This window comes from Pan troglodytes, chromosome 21, assembly GCF_028858775.2.
Source record: "Pan troglodytes isolate AG18354 chromosome 21, NHGRI_mPanTro3-v2.0_pri, whole genome shotgun sequence".
In the NCBI taxonomy this organism is placed as follows: Eukaryota; Metazoa; Chordata; class Mammalia; order Primates; family Hominidae; genus Pan; species Pan troglodytes.
This window is the reverse complement of record NC_072419.2, coordinates 40,600,949-40,619,101: the sequence shown is the minus strand read 5'-3', so window position 1 is coordinate 40,619,101 and position 18,153 is coordinate 40,600,949. Positions and strand designations below refer to the sequence as shown.

The window sequence follows — 18,153 nt, the reverse complement described above, 5'->3', positions numbered from 1 at the left end:
ATTACAGGCGCAAGCCACCATGCCTGGACTTAATGATGTCTTCTAAAGAGTCGAAGTTTCAAACAGGCGCAGTGGCTCACACCGGTAATCCCAGCACTTCGAAAGGCTGAGGCGGGTAGATTACTTGAGACCAGGAGTTCAAGACCAGCCTGGCCAACATGGTGAAACTCCATCTCCACTAAAAATACAAAAATTACCCAGGTGCAGTGACACATACGTGTAATCCCAGCTACTCAGGAGGCTGAGGCAGGAGAATCTCCTGAACCCGGGAGGTGGAGATTACAGTGAGCCACGATTGTGCCACTGCACTCCAGCCTGGGTGACAGAGTGAGACTCTGTCTCAAAAATAAATTTTAAAAGGGTCAAAGTTTCTAATTTTGATTGCACTCAACTTCTTGGGCAGGGCCGGTGGCTCATGCCTGTAATCATAGCACCTTAGGAGGCAAAGGCAGGAAAATCACCTGAGCCCAGGAGTTTGACCAGCCTGGGCAACAATGCAAGACCCCATCTCTATTTTTGCAAAAAAAAAAAAAAGACATCATTAAAAAAATGGAAAGACAAGCAATAGGCTAGGAGATAAAATCTGCAAAACACGTATCTGATAAAGGAGTTGTATCCAGAATTTACAATAAACTCTTACAACTGAGTAAGACAAACAACCCAAGCAAAGTGGATTACCTAAGGTCAGAACAGAAGATGTGGCCCAAAACTAGTATCTCTAGCATAGTTCAATGTTAATTTCATGATTTAAAATCACAGTTCACAGCAAAAAAGATAACAGGGAAATAAACAAAAAATATGTCATTGCTGTACTTGAGCCTATTCAGTCCTTCAAAAAATTACTAAAATATATAAAATGGAATATTACTCAGCATTTAAAAAGGAATAAAATTCTGACATATGGTACAACATGAAACCTGAAGACATTATGCTAAGTGAAATACACCAGACACAAAAGGACAAATATTGGCCAGGCGCAGTGGCTCACGGCTGTAATCCCAGCTGAGGAAGGTGGATCACAAGGTCAAGAGATTGAGACGATCCTGGTCAACATGGTGAAACCCTGTCTCTATTAAAAATACAAAAATTAGCTGGGCGTGGTGGCGCACGCCTGTAGTTCCAGCTACTCGGGAGACTGAGGCAGGAGAATTGCTTGAACCTGGGAGGCGGAGGTTGCAGTGAGCCAACATCGCACCACTGCATTCCAGCTTGGTGACAGAGCAAGACTCTGTCTCAAAAAAAAAGGGTGGGGGGGCCGGGTGCAGTGGTTCACGCCTGTAATCCCAGCACTTTGGGAGGCCAAGGCAGGCAGATCACGAGGTCAGGAGATTGAGACCATCCTGGCTAACACAGTGAAACCCTGTCTCTACTAAAAACACAAAAAGAAATTAGCCAGGAGTGGTGGCGGGTGCCTGTACTCCCAGCTACTTGGGAGGCTGAGGCAGGAGAATGGCGTGAACCTAGGAGGCGGAGGTTGCAGTGAGTCGAGATCGCACCACTGCACTCCAGCCTGGGTGACAGAGTGAGACTCCGTCTAAAAAAAAAAAAAAAAGGACAAATATTGTATGACTCCACTTTTACGATGAGGTGCCTAGAATAGCTGAATTCACAGAGACAGAAAACAGAATAGTAGTTACCAGAGCAGGGAGGAGGTGAAATGGATAATTATTGTTTAATAGGTACAAGTTTCAGTTCTGGATGATGAAAAAGTTCTAGAGACTGATAGTGGTAATGGTCACATAACAAGGTAAATGTACTTAATGTCACTGAACTGAAGACTTAACAATATTTAAAATGGTAAACTGTATGTAATGTGTATTTTACCACAATAAAAATAAAACTAGGATATTTTCCTAATTTTCTTTGTCCCTTAGAGATGAAAACATCAATTTCTATATAAAATCAACCAGCCAGGCAGAATGAACACACCCCATTCTCCATTCCCTTCCGAAACCTCAGAAAAAAATGAAATAAAGAAATAAAAAAACATAAACCCCAAGGGCTAAAACAAAGGGAGAGAAGATGATAGTAGAGAGATGTAAGCAACATTCTGGGTAACGAAAAACAGCAGCAGCAGGGTTCTGCACATTTCAATATATACAGAATATAGTTTTTAATTAAGACCTATAGTAAATAGCTTTCTTCCAAAAAACTTAAGAACAGAAAAAAATAATCTGTGTGTTTGCTTCAGCAGCACATATACTAAAAAATTAGAACACAGAGATTAGTACATCCTCTGAGCAAGGATATGGTTAAAATTCACCAAGTGTTCCATATTTTTAGATAAACAAATAAATAATCCAGAATCTCCTTTTGACTACTGACTGACTTTCCACAGAAGCAAATGCAGTTAATCTCTCTCTCACATTATTTTCCTTCCCATTTCCAAAACAGCTATAATTAAATGAACCACCTAAAAATCTCTTTTAATTGCAGAACAAATGAATTCCAAAAACTAGGTTAGACCATCCTTCAAAAATAAAAGGAAAGTGCCTTTTTCATTAAATGAGATTTAGATTTAGCTCATTTGACCCTACTGCTGCATTTCTATGACAGGCAATTTTCTGTACTTTTTTAAAGGCCCAGTTCAGTATTTTTATTCATCCATGAGAAAAACTTTGCTATATCTCAGATATTCTTTTTTTTTAAACATCTTTTTTTTTTTGAGACGGAGTTTCGCTCATCGCCCAGGCTGGAGTACAATGGCGCAATCTCTGCTCACTGCAACCTCTGCCTCCTGGGTTCAGCAATTCTCCAGCCTCAGCCCACCGAGTATCTGGGATTATAGGTGCGCCACCACCCCACCCGGCTAATTTTTTTGGTATTTTTAGTACAGATGGGGTTTCACCATGTTGGCCAGGCTGCTCTCGAACTCCTGACCTCAGGTGATCCTCCCGCCTTGGCCTCCCAAAGTGCTGGGATTACAGGCGTGAGCCACTGTGCCCGGCCTACATCTGTTTTTAATACAGATCTCAGATATTCTTAATACTCAGACTATACCTAACACACTATTCAGCTTACTTGCGAAAAAGACTATAGTCTCTAAAATAATGACATTTTGTATTTGGCCAAGAATAAGGAATAACTTCCCAGGTGTGTTAAAAAAAAAAAAAAGTTTCATGAGAAGTATAAACAGAACAAAATCTAAATCTTATTTAGAAAATAACATCCTAAAAATCACTTTCTCAGGTTATGCTGAACATATTCTACCTTTCTACATTTATTGGTTTCTTCAGACATTCTGAATCATAATTTTTTTTTTTTTTTTGAGACAGGGTCTCACTCTGTTGCCTAGGCTGGAGTACTGTGATACAATCACAGGTAAATCACTGCAGTCTTGACCTCCCAGGACCAGGTAATCCTCCCACCTCAGCCTCCTGGGTAGCTGGGACTACAGGCGCACACGCCACCATGCCCAACTAATTTTTTGTGTTTTTCGTAGAGACAGGGTTTCTCCATGTTGCCCAGGCTGGTCGTGAATACCTGGGCTCAAGCGATCTGCCCGCCTTGGACTCTCAAAGTGCTGGGATTACAGGTGTAAGCCACCGCGCCCAGCCATATCAGTTATCTCAAGTTTCTGCAGCAAAATTCTACATCTTTCTAAGAGCAAGCCATTTGTCATTGTTTCCAAACCTTGGTAAATATGAAAATTAAATGTACAAACTAAGGTCTAATGAAATATACCAGAGGTTAACCGAGATAACCAAAAACCCCAAACAAGAAATGTGATGAGCAATTACACTACTTTGGTGGTTTTTTCTTTTTGAGACAGGGTCTCGCTCTGTCGCCCAGGCTGAAGTGCAGCAGTTCAATCTCGGCTCATTGCAACCTCCGCCTCCCGGTTTCCAGCAATACTCATGCCTCAGCCTCCCAAGTAGCTAGGACTACAGGAGTGTAACACCACACCCGGCTAATTTTTTATATTTTTAGTAGACACGAGGTTTCGCCCTGTTGGCCAGGCTGGTCTCAAACTCCAGCCTCAAGTGATCCGCCCACCTCAGCCTCTCAAAGTGCTGGGATTACAGGTGTAAGCCACCATGCCTGGCCTGGTTTTTCTTTCTATTCTACTTGTGCAAGCTGGGAAATCGTAAGAAAACGTATGTAATCCATCAACAAGGACACTGTTGGGACTGAGTAAGGGATAAAGCAAGATTCACAACATGAAAAGAGGAATATAGCCTGTACACAATATCTTCCCATATCCCAGTTTGTACAAAAGTCAATAGAGAAAAAGCTTTCAAAATTGGCCCTCTTTAATGCAATCTTTTGTCTCTTATACAAGCTTTTCCCCCTTTATTTTCATTCCCACTGACACCTCCATAGCCTAGTCTCCCTGCCTCCAACCATAGTAAATACTACAGACCTCAATTTTGCCAAATAAATCTTCACAAAATACCATTTAATCCTATCAGCCAATAGGTCTCAAGGTTATTCAAAATAAGAGGCTTGACTCTTCTCAAATTTTCAAAACTTTTGCCTATTACCAGGCTCACACAAATCCTCTAAAATTAAACTCCACCCCCTGAAGTCCATTCCTGCCTCTGCACCTTGGCATATTCTGAATAACTAACTAACTTCCCTCCTTCTATCTGCCTTAATAATTATTCTACATACCTCTCATTCAGTACTAGACTGCTTTGAGGTATTGTTTGAACTGTTTTATTTATTTATTTATTTATTTTTGAGACAGGGTCACACTCTGTTGCCCAGACTAGAGTGCAGTGACATATCAGTGACATGATATCAGTGCAGCGACATGAGCTCACTGCAGCCTCAACCTCCTGGGCTTAAGCGACGCTTGCACTTCAGCTGGGACAACAGGCGCACAACCACCATCATGCCTGGCTGATTTTTATGAGGCTTTTTTGTAGAGACAGTGTTTCACCATGCTGCCGAGGCTGGTTAAATCTTTATGTGGGTAAGAACTTTCTTCTCAGAGGGCAGAGAACATGGGTTATGCTGCAGAAAGTCAAGCCCCAGATCAGAGGTTGTAAAGCGGCAAGCCACAAGACAAATTCTGCCCACAGTGGTAATTTGTTTGGCCCACAGTGTTTACACTATGAATTCATAAGTTGCCAACATTTAACAATAAAAATTTCTTACAAAATCTTGATTTCTAGCTTCTCCTTAGAAAAAAATTAAGATGTTCAGTCTGCACTTGGTCTGCACTCTCCCCAAGGTCAATAGTAAGCCAACACTGAATTGTACACTTTAAAGTAGTGAATTTTGCCTCAATTTTTTTTTTAACCTTCTGAAAACTTTCTTTTTAATTTTGAAAAATATAATGACGGGATCTCGCTATGTTGCTCAAGCTGGTCTCAAACTCCGAGGCTCAAGCAATCCTATCACCTTGGCCTCCCAAAGTGCTGGGATTATAGACGTGAGCCACAGCAACTGGTAAAAAAAAAAAAAAAAAAAAAAAAAAAAAAAAAAAATTTAACTACCAATACATTGTGAGTGTATTCCCAAGACCTTAAGTAGTATTTTTAAATTATTTTAATTGACAAAAAAGGTATATATTTATCATGTAAAACAGGTTTTATTTATTTATTGAAATAAAATAAAGACGGGGTCTCACTATGTTATCCAGGCTGGTCTCAAACTCCTGGCCTCAAGAGATCCTCCTGCCTTAGCCTCTCAAAGTGCTGGGATTATGGCATGAGCCACCATGACCAGCCCATAACATGTTTTAAAATATGTACACGTTGTGGAATGGCTAAATCGAGCTAAATAACATATACATAACCTCACATACTTACTTTTACCTCCATTGAAAAAAAAAAAAAAAAGGCCAGGTGCGGTGGCTCATGCCTGTAATCTCAGCATTTTGGGAGGCCGAGGCAGGCGGATCACCTGAGGTCGGAAGTTCCAGACCAGCCTGACCAACATGGAGAAACCTCGTCTCTGCTAAAAATACAAAATTAGCCAGGCGTGGTGGCACACACCTGTAAACCCAGCTACTTGGGAGGCTGAGGCAGGAGAATTGCTTGAACCCGGAGAGCGGAGGTTGTGGTAAGCCGAGATTGCGCCATTGCACTCCAGCTGGGGCAACAAGAGCGAGATTCTGTCTCGAAAAAAAAAAAAAAAAAATCACGCCAGGCGTGGTGGCTGACACCTGTAATCCCAGCACTTTGAGAGGCCGAGGCTGGTGGATCACTTGAGGTCAAGAGTTCAACACCAGCCTGGCCAAAATGATGAAACCCTATCTCTACTAAAAATACAAAAAATTAGCCAGGCGTGGTGGAGAGCACCTGTAATTCCAGCTACTTGGGAGGCTGAGGCAGGAGAATTGCTTGAACCCGGGAGGCAGAGGTTGAGGTTGCAGTGAGCCAAGATCATGCCACTGCACTCCAGCCTGGGCAACAAAAGTGAAACTCTATCTCAAAAAAAAAAAAAAAAAAAAATTGTAAGCCAAAGCTGCTTTAACAGCTGCTCCCTTGGAGGGGAATGAATTCCCTAGTTCACTTAAAGTCCCAATCTGATCTGTCATTACTTACTAAATGTTCATCCAGCCCTTGCAGGCATTTAAATTTACAATGCTCAGCCTAAATAGGTTTACTGAATGATTAATGAACTCAGATCATAACTTTAAGAAAGATAAGGTTGATGGTAATGATGATAATGAAAACAACGACTAACACTTCACACTGTGAGCCAAGTCTTGTTCAAGCAGAAACACATAATACCTATGTATATATGGTATTACTATTCCCAATTTACAGATGAGAAAACTAAGGCACAAAGAAGTTAGGCAAGTTGGCCAAGATCATACCACCAATACACAGTAGAGTCAAAATTCAAAATCAACCTAACTCCAGTAAATACTGTTAACTCCTACAATATAATCCTTTAGACTAAAATCCTTTCCTTTGTGACCAACTAAATTTGATTATTTGGAAAAATAATCAAGACAAAATTGTAGAACCTACTCTTTCTTTGCACGAATGAAGGCCTAACAAGCAAATCAAAGTTCACCTAAATGCAGATGGTTATTTCTGGAGCTTATCTTGTCTTAAAAAAATAAAAAATAAAAAGTCCATCCTGGCCAACATGGTGAAACCTCGTCTCTACTAAAATACAAAAAATTAGCCAGGCGTGGTGGTGGGCACCTGTAGTCCCAGCTACATGGGAGGCTGAGGCAGGGGAATCGCTTTAACCTGGGAGACGGAGATTACAGTCAGCCGAGACTGTGCCACTGCACTCCAGCCTGGCGACAAAGCAAGACAGCATCTTAAAAAAAAATAAAAAAAACAATGTTCTCTTGTAACTGACAAAGAAAAGGTTGCGGAATCCAGTAAAATAATAAACATTTTCTCAGAAAGCAAGCAAGTTAGTAGATATTTCTGGAGTGAGTTAAGCTCAATATGTAGACGAATTCTTAACCTGTAAGTGACGACGTAGTATTAAAATTCTTCTCTTTTCTGGGACAGAAGGATAGATCTATTAGGGTAAGCAATTTCCAGACATGGAAAAAAAAAATGCGAGTTGCTGGAGGGCAGAGACTGCTTTTTCACCATAAGTCCCTGCAATGTCTAGCATACAGCAGCACTTAAAATACATTCAATTATGTTAGGCCGAATGCCTATAATTCCAGCACTTTGGGAGGCCAAGGCAGGCGGATCACCTGAAGTCAGGAGTTCGAGACCAGCCTGGCCAATATGGTGAAACCCCATCTCTAGTAAAAATATAAAAAGTAGTTGGCCATGGTGGCAGGGACCTGTAATCCCAGCTACCCAGGAGGCTGAGGCAGGAGAATGGCTTGAACCCAGGAGACGGAGGTTGCAGTGAGCCAAGATTACGCCACTGCACTCCAGCCTGGGCGAGAACAAGACTCTGCCTCAAAAAAAAAAAAAAAAATACATTTGGCCAGGTGCAGTGGCTTATGCCTGTAATCCAGACCTTTGGGAGGTCGAGGCAGGTGGATTATTTGAGGTCAGGAGTTCAAGATCAGCCTCACCAACACAGTGAAACCCTATCTCTAGTAAAAATACAAAATTAGCTGGGTGTGGTGGCACATGCCTATAATCCCAGCTACTTGGGAGACTCAGGCAGGAGAATCGCTTGAACCCAGTGGGTGGAGGCTGCAGTGAGCTGAGATTGCACCATTGCACTCCAGCCTCAGCAACAAGAGAAAAACTCCGTCTCAAAAAAAAAAAAAAAGGAATACATTCAATTATGTTAAAGGAACCAAAAAATGTGAACTTAATTTCTTAAATTGCAATGCAATGAAACTCTTGTAACATTTACCAACTTCCTTTTTATAATAATCAATCACTGGCAAGGAAGTCTGTTTTCCTGACAAAATCCTTAAACCAGGAGTTTTATATTTGAGTACCCCTTGGAACCTAGCACAATAGCAGCTCAACAGATCCTTGTCAAATATTACAAACTTAAACTTTATATACTTATGTTTCCTACAGGTCTCTCAGTGCCAATGTTTAAAGTAGAACTTAAAAGGCCGGGTACGGTGGCTCACGCCTGTAATCCCAGCACATTGAGAGGCTGAGGCAGGCAGATCACGAGGTCAGGAGATCGAGACCATCCTGGCTAACACGGTGAAACCCCATCTCTACTAAAAATACAAAAAATTAGCCAGGCATGGTGGCGGGTGCCTGTAATCCCAGCTACTCAGGAGGCTGAGGCAGGAGAATTGTTTGAACCCGAGAGGCGGAGGTTGCAGTGAGCTGAGATTGCGCCACTGCACTCCAGCCTGGGTGGGTGACAGAGTTAGACTCCCTCTCAAAAAAAAAAAAAAAAAAGTAGAACTTAAAATAACATGGTTTCTCATTTATAAAGCATCAGATATTATGAAGCCCCCTTTTTTTTTTTTGAGACAAAGTATCCCTCTGTCACTCTGTCGCCCAGGCTGGAGTGCAGTGGCGTGAACTTGGCTCACTGCAAGCTCCGCCTCCCAGGTTCACGCCATTCTCCTGCCTCAGCCTCCAGACTGGGACTACAGGCGCCCGCCACCACGCCCAGCTAATTTTTGTATTTTTAGTAGAGACGGGGTTTCACCATGTTAGTCAGGATGGTCTCGATCTTCTGACCTCGTGATCCACCCGCCTCAGCCTCCCAAAGTGCTAGGATTACAGGGGTGAGCCACCGCGGCCGGCCGAAGCCTTATTATAAGATATTTCTGATATCAGTCATATATTGTGATGTCAACAAAGCCATGAAAAATCAGTGAGTTAGCACATAAAGCACAGAATATAATAGAGTGAGCTGGAAAGAACCTGAGAAATCATATTCAAAACATTCAATAGGTAAGTGAGGAAACCAGGCCCCGGGAGATTTAAGTGAGCTGCCCAAGATCACAGAATTTAAGTGACCAGTAATACCAATGGTAGAACGCAGGTTTCCTGAATGTTGGCTCAAATACCTTTCCACAAAGAACTGCTTTGTGAGCTTGAGATGAAATGGATATGCTGAGAAATATTTTAAAGATATTTTAAATACTTTAATAATACTTTTAAATATTTTTAAAATTGCTTTATAGTAGCTATCACAAATCATTCCACCACCTCCTTCCTTTCTCTTGATTATAAAAAAGAACAGGACCGGGCTCAGTGGCTCACGCCTATAATCCCAGCACTTTGGGAGGCAGAGGCGGGCAGATCACCTGAGGTCAGGAGTTCAAGAGCAGCCTGGCCAATGTGGTGAAACCCCGTCTCTACTGAAAATACAAAATTAGCCAGGTGTGGTGGGTGCACGCCTGGCCTCCCGAGTCCCAGCTACTCAGGAGGCTGAGACAAGAGAATCACTTGAACCCAGGGGGCAGAAGCTGCAGTGAGCCAAGATGGTGCCATTGCACTCTAGCCTGGGGAGGGGAAGACTCCATCTCAAAAAAAAAAAAAAAAAAAGAAGTGATTTTATTTCCTTTGGATATATACCCAAAAGTGGCAATGCTGGATCATATGTTAGTTCTATTTTACCAGTATCTTCCTATTCAGTTTTTTTTTTTTTTTTTTTTGAGACGGAGTCTGGCTCTGTTGCCCAGGCTGGAGTGCAGTGGTGTGATCTCGGCTCACCCCAAGCTCTGCCTCCCAGGTTCACACCATTCTCCTGCCTCAGCCTCCTGAGTAGCTGGGACTACAGGCGCCCGCCACCACACCCGGCTAATTTTCTGTACTTTTAGTAGAGATGGGGTTTCACCTTGTTAGCCAGGATGGTCTCGATCTCCTGACCTCGTGATCCGCCCGCCTCGGCCTCCCAAAGTGCTGGAATTACAGGCGTGAGCCACCGCGCCCAGCCTCAGCTTTCTTATCTAACAATTCACCTGCTCAACTTCATTCACTCCCTATTCTCTTACTGCTTAACTTTATGTTCTACTTTTTTTTCTTATCCAGTAGTCTTCCTTCTCTCCTGACCTTTTAAAGTGATATGTCTTGTCCTCATGTTTTCCTTCACAATACTACTGTCAACTTCTCTCACCTTGTGGATCTAGATAACATTTCTTTTCTTTTTTTTTTTTTTTTTGAGACAGACTCTCACTCTGTTGCCCAGGCTGGAGTATAGTGGCACGATCTTGGCTTATTGCAGTGTCCACCTCCTGGGTTCAAATGATTCTCCTGCCTCAGCCACCCAAGTAACTGGGAATACAGGCACATGACATCACACCCTGCTAATTTTTGTACTCTTAGTAGAGATGGAGTTTCACCATGTTGACCAGACTGGTTTCAAACTCCTGACCTCAAGTGATCCGCCCACCTTGGCCTCCCAAACAAAGTGCTGGGATTACAGGCATGAGCCACCGTGCCTGGCCAAGATAACATTTTAAGTCATGAATTCATTTCCTTTTCTAAAGATTTAATAGGTATTATTTTATTTGATCCACACAACAATGCCAGGGATGGAGACAGGAATCAATACTTACCTATTTTACAGATGTATAAACTGAGGTCTGGCAAGATTAAATAACTCGCCGAAAGTCACACAGCTTGTCAGTGGCAAAATCAAATCGGAACCCAGATCTTTTCTTTCCAAGTCCTCTATTCTTTCTGCACTGAACCATGTTGTCTTTTTTTTTTTTTTCCAAGACAGGGTCTCACTCTGTCAGCCAGGCTGGAGTGCAGTGGCGTGATCATGGCTTACTGCAGGCTCAACCTCCTGGCTCAAGTGATCCTCCCATGTCACCCTCCCAATCAGCTAGGATTACAGGTACACGCCACCACACCAGCTGATTTTTTTTTATTTTGTGTGGAGTCAGGGTCTCGCCATGTTGTCCAGGCTGGTCTCAAACTCTTGGGTTCAAGTGATCCTCCCACCTTCGCCCCCAAAGTGCTGGAATTACAGGCATGAGCCACTGCACCTGGCCATGTTGTCTTCTTTTTCATTACCCACCTCTTAATCCCACACATGCACATGTCTAGATAGTATACAGAGATAAACGTGTATAAAACAACACAAATAGAAAAGGTATGCATATGTATAAGGGATCTACAAAAACAGAAAAGTCAGAAAACCCAAATTAAGAGCACAGTGTGGCTCACAGGCTAATCCCTGCAGAGGCAGCTTTGGGTTTCAGAACCAAGTGAAGCTGCCTATATGTTCAACCAACTGATGCAGTTAGCATCAACACTGCTCTCTCCTCACAGCAGGTATAAGACCAGAGCTTGGCCACTGCATCACTCTTGCCCCCAATTTCTCTCACAGGATGACACCATACCTGAAGTTCTCACAGTTTGAGTCACTTCCTTGGGTTAAGGCGTTGTCTCCACAAGGCCACTGTGAAATGCATGGTACCTGAGAAAGGAAGGAGAGTCCATTAACACATTACTTCTATATTTGTTTGTTTGTTTGTTTGTTTTTGAGATGGAGTCTTGCTCTGTCGCCAGGTTAGAGTGCAGTGGCATGATATTGGCTCACTCCAACCTCCGCCTCCTGGGTTCAAGCGATTCTCCTGCCTCAGCCTCCTGAGTAGCTGGGACTACACTACGGGCGTGCACCCCCACGCCTGGCTAACTTTTGTATTTTTAGTAGAGATGGGGTTTCACCACATTGGTCAGGCTGGTCTTGAACTCCTGACCTCGTGATCCACCCACCTCAGCCTCCCAAAGTGCTGGGATTACAGGTGTGAGCCACCACACCCAGCTGACTTCTATAGTTAAACACATCAGATCTGCAATGACCTTGCGACTCTAAAAGCACAAAGTCTCTTTTAAAAATTTCATGGGATAGACAATTTTTAATGGAGCAGACAGGACAAAAGAAAGAACTGAGGGAAAATGATTCATACGTATTATGGGAAGATACCAATCTGAGTATGACGGCTATCTGGCAAAATGAGGATGGCCATATAAATACACCAGCCTATAAGGGTCACCATAATGATAGTCCCTGCAACTTGGAGACTCCTAGGGACAGGAAAAGAAAACGCACACCAAGGATCTGGATATAGTCAGTTCTGAAAAGAAGCAAAAAAGCTGAGCTGGCAGCAGTTTTTCAAGGACAGTACACTGCTAGACTGGAGGAGGATAGAGGCAGGAACAGCTTCTGGTTAACTGCTTCTAGTTGTGAGGATAGTTTCCAACTTAACGTTTTTAGCTGAAAGCCAACCTCCCAACCAGAGAATGCTGCAATTCAATTCTGTGAACCCCCTAACTAATTTATATTGACTCAAAGCCAGTATCATTTACAGCCATAAAAGTCAACATGCCTTTACCGAGTGCTTATTATGGGCCCATAATTTGGCTAAGTACTATAAATACAAAAAAAAAAACCTTACATACTTTTGTCTTAATTCTTATAAAGGAAACCAATGTCCAAAACCCAAAACAGAGACTTAGGCAACAAGAAAGAAAGTGGCAAAACAACAAAACAGATGACTATTTCCTATCAGTACTAACACGAATTTTTTTTTTTTCTTTTGAGACAGAGTCTCATTCTTGTTGCCAGGCTGGAGTGCAGTGGCACAATCTCAGCTCACTGCAACGTCCGCCTCCCAGGTTCAAGCGGTTCTCCTGCCTCAGCCTCCCAAGTAGCTGGTACTACAGGCGCATGCCACCACACCCAGCTAATTTTTTGTATTTTAGTAGAGATGGGGTTTCACCACATTGGCCAGGATGGTCTCGATCTCCTGACCTCGTGATCTGCCCGCTTCAGCCTCCCAAAATGCTGGGATTACAGGCGTGAGCCACCGCGCCCAGCCCTAACACAAATTTCTTAAGACAGAATGAATACAACAAAACTTACTCCTAAGCCAAAATTCCTTGTTAAACTCTTGCCTAAACAGTCAAGACGCATAGGCTAAAAATCTCCCTTTTCTTTTTCTAGTCTAATACCAGAAGCTCTTCAGTAGTGCACATTGATCTTGGTAAACCAGAGAATACCAGTCCCAGAGTTACAAAACCTAGTTCTAGTTCTAGTTCCTACTCTTAACTAGTTTCAGGTAAATTATTTAACCTTTAAAACAAACAAACAACAACAAAACAGAAAACTAAGAGATTGGAGTTATCTAAGAATAGCATATATCTGGCACATGTCTACTACCTACTAGGTAACTGTCCACAGGAGACATCACTGATCAACCATAATACAATTTCTCAGAGCACCTACAACCAGAATCCTTCCAAACACAGTGCTTCTGGCAGCTTCCAATTAGAGCTGGCCAATAAACCAAAATATATTTGCCATTATGGACTAGATAATCTCTGTAACTTCTCCCAACTCTAAAACTCAATGAGCAAGTTTCTACAGGCTGAGAGAAAGACACTCCCAACAAGCCTAGATCAATACTTCTGAGAGGCATAAATTTCAGTCCAAACTCCAAGTTCTAAATTAGCCAGGCTTGGTGGCATGCACCTGTAATTCCAGCTACTTGGGAGGCAGCTACTTGGGAGGCTGAGGCACACGAATCGCTTGAACCCGGGAGGTGGAGGTTGCAGTGAACCGAGATCGCATCACTGCACTCCAGCCTGCGTGGCCGAGCAAGACTCCATCTCAAAAATAGTAACAATAACAAACTTCAAGTTCTCTTCCAAATTACACCTGACATAGTTCTTTCTAATTTCTCAAAGATGCTAATGAACAATTCACTCTCATACTATACATGACATATATAACCTGGCAATATTATTCAGACTTGCTAATGGGTTCTTTTGACAGAAAAGGAGCCCTTTACCCAGATTAGCTCTAAAAAAAAGTCCTCATCTAAAAATATGTCAACAATATTGCACTAGTAAAAAGCTAAATCCAATCCTTTGATCATCCCCACAACCTCTCTCCAAGGTCAGGCTTTGTCACTTCTCAACTAGACTTCTGCAATAGCTACTCCTTCATCCTTTCGCTCATCACCAGAGCAATCTTTCTTTTTTTGTTTTTTGATACCTATCTTTGTCCTGCAGTACACAGCAATTTTCCTAAAACACATATGTACTCACATCATTTCCCTGTCGAAAAATCTGCATCTATTTCTTTTTTTTTTCCTTCCTTTTGGTAAAGATGGGATATCACCATGTTGCCCAGGCTGGTCTCGAACTCCTGAGCTCAAGCGATTCACCCGCCTCAGCCTCCCAAACTGTTGGGATTACAGGTGTGAGGCACTGAGCCCAGCCCTGTATCTATTTCTACCAACATAAAATTCCAAATTTTTAGCATTATACTTAAAATTTTTAGCCAGAGCACAGTAGCTTACACCTGTAATCCCAACACTTTAGGAGGCCAAGGTGGGAGGACCACTTGAACACAGGAGTTCAAGACCAGACTGGACAACGTAAAGAGAACCTTTCTCTACAAAAAAATTTTAAAAATTAGCCAGGCATGCTAATGCATGCCTGTTGTCCCAGCTACTCAGGGAGGCTGGGGTGGGAAGATCACTTGAGCTCTGGAGGTCCTGTCACTGCACTCCATCCTGCGTGACTGGGTGAGACCCAGTCTCAACAACAAAAAATCACTTTTCATATACTTGCTTCCTTTAACCTTTCTGACCTTGCGTTTCAAAGTGCTCTCCTTCCCCATTCCACTCCATACTCCCTGAACCCTTTTTGTTCCATAATCCTCTGAATTTACACAGAGCATTAAGGCATTCACTCAGCCTACCCTGTCCTTCTCTTTCCCCGCCCTTTTCACACTCCTACTCTTCATCTAAGACCCAATGTGGGTTCGGGGCAAATCTTGCCTCTTCTAACCAATCCTCCACCCAGCCACACACACAGAATTGGTCACTTCCTCTTTCGTCTCAAAGCTTTTCGACCTTTCCTTGGTAAGTCTACAGTACCATTTGCCCTCAGTGGTTTCCAAGACCATCAGAATTACATAAGGCATGTGTTAAAAATAAATTGGTTGAAGCCAACCCAGACCTACTAAATCCATCTCAGAAGGTAAGACCCTGGAATTTCTAAGCTCTCCTAATTATTCTAATGGTCAAATTTGGGGACTACTGGTTTGTCTGCCTCTCCCAATAAGTGAAAAGATGTATTTTTTAGGGCCAGGAGTGGCGGCTCATGTCTGTAAACCCAGCACTTTGGGAGGCCAAGGCAGGTGGATCACGAGGTCAGGAGTTCAAGACCAGCCTAGCCAATATGGTGAAAACCCATCTCTACTAAAAAATACAAAAAAATTACCGGGAGTGGTGGCATGCGCCTGTAGTCCCAGCTACTAGGGAGGCTGAGGCAGGAGAATTGCTGGAACCCGGGAGGCGGAGGTTACAGTAAGCCGAGATCACACCACTGTACTCCAGCCTGGGTGACACAGTTAGATTCCGTCTCAAACAAACAAAAAAAGATGTATTTTTTTCTAAAGAATGTAGAAATGTTTGATTCTAGAATACACTGAAGAAGTACTCTGTACTCATTTTTTTAATTTCATATCATATCCTTGGTGACTTGACCTGTATGCTGAATGTAATGGAATTCCTTTTGGACTCACAAAACTTAAATTCACGGTTCAAAGAAGCAGTAGAATTTCCACCTTCATTTCTAAATTTTTTTTTTTATTTTTTGAGACAGGGTCTCACTCTGTCACCCAGGCTGGAATGCAGTGGCAACGGTAACAGCTCACCGCAGCCTCGACCCCCCGGAATCAGGTAATTCCCCCACCTCAGCCTCCTGAGTATCTGGGACCACAGGCGCCCGCCACCACACCCGGCAAATCTTTGTATTTTTTGTAGAGACGGGGTTTCACGATGTTGCCCAGGCTGACCTCCAATTCCTGGGCTCACGTAATCCGCCCACCTCAGCCTCCCAAATTGCTGGGATTACAGGCGTGAGCCACCACACCCATCCCATTGCTTTTTTTTTTTTTTTTTTTTTTTTTTTTGAGACGGAGTCTCTCTCTGTCGCCCAGGCTGGAGTGCAGCAGCAAGATCTCGGCTCACTGCAGCCTCCACCTCCCGGGTTCAAGCCATTCTCCTGCCTCAGCCTCCCTAGTAGCTGGGACTACAGGCGCGCGCCACCACGCCCAGGATTTTTTTTTTTTTTTTTTTTGTATTTTTAGTAGAGACGGGGTTTCACCATGTTGGCCAGGATGGTCTCGAACTCCTGACCTCATGATCTGCCCGCCTCGGCCTCCCAAAGTGCTGGGATTACAGGCGTGAGCCACACACAGCACTCGGCCCATTTCTTAATCTTAAAAATAAATCGTAGCTTAAATAAACCTGTAAATACACATAGCAAGCTCTCAGCAGATCTGCCATGAGAACTTCACCTCAACTGATAAACCATTCCTTAGCCGATTTTGAGAATGGAAATACACTGCCTTTACATACTTCCTGAAGATCGAATTCTATCAGGAAAAGATGCAGGAGAACCCACCTAAGTGGGTGGCTGGCTCCAGGGTCTTACTAATTTTCAAGGCAAAAATCCCACAATTCCCCATCCCCCACTCCAAACCAAGTATACTGCAGCTGTGGAAGAATGGCAGAAAATGTAATAAGATTAGGATACGAATACAACCAAGAAAACAAGGTTGCGTTGTAATTGGGGATAATGAATTCCTGGCCCTTTACAAGTTCACCTGGTTACATGTCCAACTAACTTTAGGCCCAGCGTCTACTTCGGGCGCACAAATTCTGCGATTCTCTTTTCTGTCGCGGACGGGAACTGTCTTGGAAAACTTGAGTTCTCCACTTAAAAGTCATGTCATCATGTTTCGACCCTTAGAATACGTTCAACGGCTACTTTTTTCTTTTCTCTGCTAAAGAAAAGGGCACTCTCCGGAGGAAGGGCAGTGACAGCTCCACGTCTGCAAAAGTCGGCGCCGCCACGACGGTGGCGGACGTCGGGGAGGGCGCCGGAGCCGGGACCACCACGCCGGGGGGACAATGGAAGGAGGAGGCGAGTGGGAGAGAGAAGGGGAGGCAGCCGCTGTGCTGGGCCCTTCTAGCGACTGGGGGCTCGGAAAAGTCTCGAGAAGGCCAGCTGGGTGGCGGGGGACCCGGCCGCCGCCCCTCACAGGGCCACGTCGCCCGCGCCGGCCCCGGCCGCCGGGCCCCGCGCGTAGGCCGAACCGCTGGAGAGTGGCCCCAGGCGGGGCTGAGGGGCGAGGGGCCGGACGGTTCCCACGCCCGTCGTGGCCCAGCCCTTTCACAACTTGGAGCCCGCGAGGCGAAGGCCTCCGGGAGCCTGTGCCAGACATTGATCCCTCCGAACGTCCAGACAACCCACCCCCACCGCCCGGCCCGGGCCAGTAGCCCGAGCTCCCCGCGCCCCCGACAGACACCGGCTCTGGAAGAAGGAGCAGCCGCGGCTCTGGGGTCCCGACCCGCGCGTCCCACTCCTCTACCCTAGTTCTCCCCGAACATTCTCATCCGGACTCCCTCCCTCTCCCGAGAACTGCCCCGAGTTCGCCCACGGGTGTTTACCGGGACTCGGGGCGGCGGCGACTCCTCAGTCCCTAGACTAAGATGGCAGCCGGTCCCGAGCCCCGACCACAGCTACTAGAGCGAGTTAGCAGCTAAAGCGCAGGCGCCTGAGCGCGGAAGTGGCCTAGACTACAAGCCCCAGCAGGCCTTGCGCGCCAGCCGTCCGGCCCGCCCCTGGCTTGAAGAGCTGGCTGCGGTGGTAAATCAGTTAAATCCCAGTTTTCCTCAGCTCCAGATGAGATGGGCGCGAGCGGCTCCCAGCACCTCCAGGCTTTTTTTTTTTTTTTTTAACACCCCGCCCACCAGAGCCTATAAGGACTGTGATTCTCAAACTATGGTGTGCATCAGAATCACCT

General features: G+C 44.3%; 1 protein-coding gene across 9 annotated transcripts in view; it reads right to left on the bottom strand.

Annotated features, from left to right (window-relative positions):
• The window catches only part of ITCH (itchy E3 ubiquitin protein ligase), a 148,118-nt gene extending 130,196 nt beyond the window's left edge, over positions 1-17,922 (bottom strand). For 3 of the 9 annotated variants that reach the window (XR_010154200.1, XM_063802839.1, XM_063802840.1), the window contains exons 1-2: positions 17,798-17,882; positions 11,666-11,742 (exon numbers count right to left, since the gene is read on the bottom strand). The gene's annotated coding sequence lies outside the window, so the exon portion shown is untranslated. Of the gene's footprint in view, positions 1-11,665; positions 11,743-17,797 lie in introns of all 9 variants that reach the window. The other 6 variants (XR_010154201.1, XM_016937730.4, XM_003954427.6 and 3 more) reach the window with 5 other exon arrangements.
• Positions 17,923-18,153: the final 231 nt, after the last annotated feature.